The following is a 7460-nucleotide window of genomic DNA, read 5'->3' on the forward strand; positions in this document are numbered from 1 at the left end:
GATAAACATCAAATTAGAAATAAATTTTGTTAAAAATAATTGTTGGGTCAATCGAAAAGTTGGTCCGTTCTTTCTGTTTTATGTAATCACACACATACAACGTTCCATTGCCAACTGTTTATTAAATAATAAAATGTATCGACATTTTCATATAATGGAAATGCGTAAGGCAATTTACAGATCCATTCTTATATATTATAATTTAACAGTATCAGACGTTTTGATTTCCTTTGAATTATCTTCAATGATGTCCACAACTTATAAAAATCCACTTACATCAATGTATCTACAAACAATTTCAGTCCATCTGCAGCGGATAAAATTTTATTACCAAATTGAGAAGTACAAATGTTCATTCGTTTCTCAACTAAATAAGACCGCTGTAAAAAAAATGTAATGATTGTGAATATCGCAAATAGTATAAAAAACGAATAACAGATGTGGTATAATGACCAAACAGCCGTTACAAGACTATTTGCAAGTCTTGTAACGACTATTTGTTTTTGTTATTATATTACCGCAACGGCGCGGAATTTAGCTGAAGAATGACTGAACATTTGTATTCTTTAAGGTCTTTAATAAATCGAGTTATCATAGAAATGTTTAAATTTTTTAAATAATGAAGTTGAAGTGTGCAAAATTCTATGGCAGATTAACGATAAAATAAGAGAGAAAAAAAAATGTTGAAAATGTAACCTTTCACTTACAAGGGAAGTTACACAGATGTTCCATTCGTTTTGAAAAAGTAATGGTTAGAAGTTATAATAGCCTACTTCCTATTAATTAAAATGAGTGTCATTTGCTCGGAAAATTTGACAATCGTAAAAATGGATTTAAAGTCTGCTATATAAGCGAAAATGAGTTTAAATGACGTTTTTTTTAACTTTTTTTTATGTTTTTTTACATATGTGTGAGCAATATATGGAAATGGAAAACTTGGGTCTTATTCCAATGATAGATGAACATTTTTTTATCTATCTCTCAAAGTTCGAATTGCATTTGAATGTGATACACTTTTAAAGTTGTATATAGGCATAAAAATATATTTTCTTATTATACATATATTTTCTTATTATACATTACCATAATGTACACACACACATACACGCACGCATGCACAATTAAAGAAATAAAATTTTATAATTACATTATGTAAACAATATCATATATTATATGTGTGATAACATAAACTATAGAAATCAAAGTCTTAATATACTTGTATTATTCTTGTGTGAATTTATATACTATGCATGTAGTCCTTAGAAACGCGCGCCGAAATGATTTTTCGGTCTTGAAAACACTAACTCCACTAAACTAACCGAATACTATGGTAAGACCTCGGTAATTTGAAAGTTTAGGACCCTCGCACGAAATGCAAGAGATCCGAATTCGACTCTCGACTGAGGTAATATTTTTCGCAATAAGAATTAATTATTTACAGATTTTAATATGTCATTCAACAATATTAAGATCGTTTTGAAGATGCGAATAAACATCAAAAATTTGTTAAATTGTTGGTCAATTTAGCTCGTAATATTACTGCGATAGTTTAGTGGAGTTAATTTTCAAGACCGAAAAATCATTTCGGCGCGCATTTCTAAGGACTACATATGTAGTATAAATTCACACAAGAATTATACAAGTATTTAAGATCCAGCTAAACCGTTTAAGACTTTAATTTATAGTTTCCATTATGTAAATCAAACAATTATGTTACAAATTAAAATAACAAGAATGTAATGAAAATGTACATAATAAATAAGAAAATACATGGGGCATTCAATGTGAAAGTGAACCACTCATTTTCAAAAACATTCCTGATTTTGCCGAAACTTGCTGATGTTGATGGGTTTAAAGATGCAAACTGTTATGCAAAGTTTTAGACTTAGTCTAGTTAGTTCAGTAGCTGCAAAACGAAGAAATTTTGCGATTTGTTGTTCATATTTTTCTAAATTTTTTGCAGATGAAAAATAGAATTAATAGAAATAGAATTAATAGAAAAAATAGAATTAATAGAATTAATAGAATTAATAGAATTAATAGAAAGAAGTTAGTGCCGTTTTCTACAAAAAAAAGTCTGCTCTTTTACGTATAGATGTCCTATTTTGACCAACTCTTAATTATCATTCCTATTCAAGTATTTGAAATCTTTACAATTACGTCATAGTCAGAGGCCAGTGCCGATTTTTTTCTTTCAATTACAATTATCCATTTAGTTTAGTTTTTTCTCCTGGTATTTTTTATTTACATAGGTATTGTTTATTACTGCTGCTGTACTTTTTCGTCTCGTTACTTTGTATATTGACAAGCAACAGTCAAATACTGCATTTCGATAATTGTATTCAAACAGGAAACAATAGGAAAAAATACTCATTTAAATGCATCAACAAGAACTTTACAATTTTATGTGATTTTTTGTTACTATATAAAATACTAGCTAATCCAGTACTGATTAAGCATGACAGATGAAACAAAATTGCAGTAAAGTTTTAAGACTGATTTACGCTGTGCCGTGTCTCAACGATTTTAAATTTTCCGGTGTGATGAATTGTTTGTTGATATATTACGCTTGGAATTCTTGGAAAACGCTAGTGCGGCGCAATGCGCGTAATCGAGTAGTCGGATACACACTTTGTCTTGTATCGCTGTCTTTCTGAAATTATAAATCGAAAACGGCTCTAGATCTCCCAGAATGCAGCTTCATATGATTAAAATCGCCATGTACTATATTTAAAGCTATTAAGAAACAAAAATCGGTACTGGCCCCTGATTATGATTTTAAAGATTTCAAATATTTAAACAGGAATGATGACAGGTAAAGAATTACTCAAAATAGGACATAATCACATGAAAGAGCAGACTTTTTTCTGTAGGAAACGGCATTAACTTCATTTTATTAATTCCCCTTTTCATTCGAAAAAAATTTAGAAAAATATATGAACGATAAATTGCAAAATTTCTTCCTTTTGCAGCTATTGAACTAACTGAACTAAAAGTCTAAGATTTTGCACAACAAATTGCATCCTCAAATCCATCAACTTTAAGTTTCGTCAATATCCATAACGTTTTTGAAAATAGGTGGTTCACTTTTACATGAAATGCCCCATATGTACTTTTATACGTACATACATTCATATACATATGCAACTTTATAAGTGTACCATTTCTAAACACGATTCAAATTTCGAGAGGGATAAATAAAAAAATGTTCAACATCCATTGGAATCGAGACCTAAGTTTTCTTTTCTATTCTTACGTGGGTATTCACATGTATGTAGAAAAACTCAAAAAGTAAAAAAAAGTTACGAAAAGATTTAAACCCATTTTCGGAGCCGCTTATAGCAGACTTTAAATCTATTTTTTTAATAAATATCAAATTTTCTGAACGAATGGTACTCTTTTTAATCAATAGGAAGTAGAATACTATAACTTCTAATCGTTACCTTTTAATTGGATTTAGATAACTTCCCTTGTTAATGACAAATAAGGGCAAGGCTTACAGACGCTTCTTTGACTAACTGCACACAAATCTTATTATAGACTTTTCTCAAAAATCAAATTATTATTGTTTAAAAAATTATGATTTTAATGGTCACAAAAAAGGAAAAAAGTGATAGATCAACGGCTATTCTGGAAAGATATTTACGTGCATAAAGATATAACTTGCACATAAATTTAACCTCGAAAAGTAAATATAATTTCATCTTGTTTTTGTTCGATGAAGATACAGTTTGGATTTACTATCGTATGTTCCGTACTATTTCATTAAGATATATACGTAGTTTTAATTTTTTTTTCCAAATTGTATAAATATTTATAATTTTTGGTGGGCCTTGATGAGTGTAAATTTTCGGCACTTTATTAAAGAACTAAATTTGATAATAAAAGAGGCTTTATCCGCATATGTGGACTGAAATTGCGGACACATTGATGACTGTAAATAAATTTTTATAAGTTGTGAATATTGTTGAAGAGAGAGAGAGGACTCATAGGGAATCGAAACTTCCGATATTGTCAAATTATAATATGTAAGAATGGAAATATAAATATTGAATTATAGCGCACGAATTATCACGCAGATTTTACTCTCATTTGCCCATTTTAAAATTTATATTACTTAGTTTATATCTCAAGAGTCCAATTAATAGGTATTATTTTTATGCAATATCATAAAAAAAACGCTGGCAATATTTATGCGTTAGTGCAATGTGGGTCAGTATAACCTTCAACAAAATTTCCTTTGATAGTAAGGCTTCTTCTGTTTTAATGACGCAAACTTAGATTCGTAAGCTAATGGCGTAATTGATTCACAAGTATGGCATGTTTGCGTTATGCAAACTCAGTGGGATATCCAATTGTCATTTATATAAGTATAAAAAAAAAGAAAGATTATCACTTTTCGAAGAATAAAAAGTTAATATGAATAACATTGAAATAAAATTCATTTTATAATAAGCGCGCGCAAATTGATTTCGAAACATTGCAAAAATCGCTTGAGATGCGAATAATGCGGATAAATATCTCAATCGATAATTGTTACATACAGTTTAGTATAATTTGTAATTTATTATTTTTCATCTACGAGGAAACTCGAATAATTCACACAATGTAAAAGAGTAAATAAATTCTCGTTCATTAATGAACTATAATAAATTGATTAAAGTTTATATAATTATTTACGGACACACAGCGTAAAAAGTATTGTAGCGACATCTCCTGATTTTATTCTCTTCTATCTTTACATTTATATTGTTAATTGACACATTTTGATACGAAATTGCATCGAATGCTACACTCAACATTACCAACAAAATTACCATTTCGAATTTTTTTTTATTTAAATTATATTTTATTTTATTCATTAAATATTAAAACAAGAGAAAAATGTGCTGAGTATTCTTTATAATAATTGCCATTGGTTAAATTATATCAAGTACCATCGAAAGACGAAAAAACATTCTCATAACGGCGTCGGTAACACGTATCGATAATGCGAGAAACTACCGATCCTTTCACGGAAAATTCGCAGATTACAAGATGAAGCACAAGTGCATCTCGATATATACCGGCGGTACGTCAAAGATTGCAAACGATATGCCGGCCGTGCCGGTCCAATAGCCGGTTATGAGTATTATGCAATTCCCAGTCCTCCCCCTTAATCCCCAGCTTAAGGGTCCAATCCAAATGTACATTATAGAAGTCCCTCATATTTTGCATCATATCACCCAACGTCTTGGACCGATTTTGCCGGGCATGTGTCTCACAATTCGCGTGCGTATACGCGCGTTTAATCGATTTACCTGAACGAGTGGCAGCCTGTCGTTTATGTCCGAGCACGCCGTCAGGACCTGTCTTTCCGCAGAGAGAACGAACGCAGCGTTTCGTATCCGGGATTGTTGACTGATTCGCACCACTGTCCGATTGATCGCGCGCGATTCTGGAGACTGCGAAGCGGAACCTTGCCGTTATCGAAAGTAAGAATGGTCGCGCTGTTGTCAAGGGATAGTTCCAACGGAGGAGGCATCCACCCTCACCGCCCCCTGAACCCGCACTGCCGCCCCTGGGCCATCGTTGTCCTCCGTGCACCGAACGTCGTCGGTACGACTGTGCGCAGGCGTCGCGACGCCGCCGGCAATGCCGCGGTTTAAACCATCAGCATTCTTGAAAGGTCTTGCAGGGCTGTGATGACGTAGCCACGATCTGAGACAGCTGAGTCTCGACTCTCTCTCTCTCTCTCTCTCTCTCTCTCCTCCTCCCCTCTTTTTCTCTCTCTCTCTCTCTCTCTCTCTCTCTCTCTCTCCTGTCTCTCAATTCTACCGAAAAAGCGAACGTTATGGTGAACGAAATAATTTGCGTGATGCACAATCCGCGTAAGATGAGCCAAAGCAATTCATAATTATGAAGACAAAGATACACGATCGTTATTCTATCCTGAAATTTTCAAAAACTCTAACATTTTTGTATTTATTTTTTATCCGGAAGTTAAATTCTCCATATTAATGAATATATAGTTGAATATATAGTCGAGCGGTGTACAGCAATTGATATCTTCACGTCGTTAAATTGTTCCGTTTACCTGAAATTCAGTCGTTATTTGACATTATAGTTACATACCTGTACTGTAGATGACATTGACACACAATTTTAGTGTAGATTATATTAGTTTCGGTTAAAAATCAATGCATTCATATGCTTAAAATACGACGAAAAAAGATTGTTATTGAAACTTTAATCGCGTTTTTTTCAGAATGATGTTTTCAAAAATGGAATTAAAACTATCACAAAATTAATCAAAATGCTTTGAAATTTAGTTCAGTTATTATCAATTGAATTATCTAAAGAAACACCTATGATTACTTATTTTTGCGATACTTTTTTTTGTAATTTATACTTTTCCCAAGGAGAACAACAAAATCAAAATAATATCAATTTAACGTCATATTAATGAATTTATGTCATTTTTTGGTCATGATAAAAATCTTGATCTCAGATGATGCAAGAATACCTTTATATATAAAGTCATTCTTAGATCATTTAAGATGAATTGACATTATTGTGTTTTCCTTAGATTATATTGAATTTTTACGTGAAAATTGAACTTCTTTTTTCATGCATGCACTATTTTTACAATTTTTAATAGTTTTTAAATCGAACAGATGTTTCTTTAGTAAATTTAATGCAGATTAAAAATAATTAATCAAATTTTTGACAGGATATTTTAGACTCGTTGTTCACGGTGAATGCCTTCATCACGCGCAGGCCTCCAAAAGTCTGTTGTAGCGTCGCCATTTTGTTTGCCAGGAATATAATTATTACACATTTTGTACACTAAGATAAGAGTAGCAAATAGATATAAAAAGATTTTTTTGTATTATGTATAGCTTTTAGTACTCTCAAAATAATATTATATATAATTTTGAGGTCTCTAAGGTGGAATAACTCCTTAAAAGCGGCACACACGAAATAAGTTTACATATTTGCGGGCGACGAAATTTATACCCCCCCCCCCACCCTCGCTCCAAAGAGTTCTAATGATTATTTTTAATCGATACGCTAAAATCAATATCTAAAAAGTTCTAGAACTTTGAAGTTTCAGATTTCGAATATCTCTATTTGAAAACGCTAGAACTTTTTCGTTTGCAATCTCTATTAAGTGTAATTAGAGCGCTTTAGGGGGCTATCTGAACTTACAAGATAGAATGTCGAAAATCTAAAAAAAATAAAAAAAATATTTTTTAAAGATTTTTTTCGGAAATCTGATATTTGTTTTAAAGTTCTGGTAGCTTCCCAAAGAGTTCTACTGATTCTCATATATTGATCAAAATGCTAAAATGGACGTGATAAAAAAGTTATAGTCCTTCAAAATTTCGAAATCTCTCTCTCTCTCTCTCTCTCTCTCCCCCCCTTTCTCTCTCTCTCTCTCTCTCTCTCTCTCTCTCTCTCTCTCTCTCTCTCTCTCT

General features: G+C 31.8%; 2 protein-coding genes across 4 annotated transcripts in view; one reads left to right on the plus strand and one right to left on the minus strand.

Annotated features, from left to right (window-relative positions):
• The window catches only part of LOC108684545, a 47705-nt gene extending 42336 nt beyond the window's left edge, over positions 1 to 5369 (minus strand). The window contains exon 1 of the mRNA XM_018188919.1: positions 5301 to 5369. The gene's annotated coding sequence lies outside the window, so the exon portion shown is untranslated. The remainder of the gene's footprint in view (positions 1 to 5300) is intronic.
• LOC108684546 (transmembrane protein 230) overlaps positions 1 to 7460 on the plus strand; it is an 87678-nt gene that overhangs the window by 60467 nt on the left and 19751 nt on the right. The gene's annotated exons all lie outside the window — the stretch shown is intronic.

Source organism: Atta colombica, unplaced genomic scaffold, assembly GCF_001594045.1.
Source record: "Atta colombica isolate Treedump-2 unplaced genomic scaffold, Acol1.0 scaffold135, whole genome shotgun sequence".
In the NCBI taxonomy this organism is placed as follows: Eukaryota; Metazoa; Arthropoda; class Insecta; order Hymenoptera; family Formicidae; genus Atta; species Atta colombica.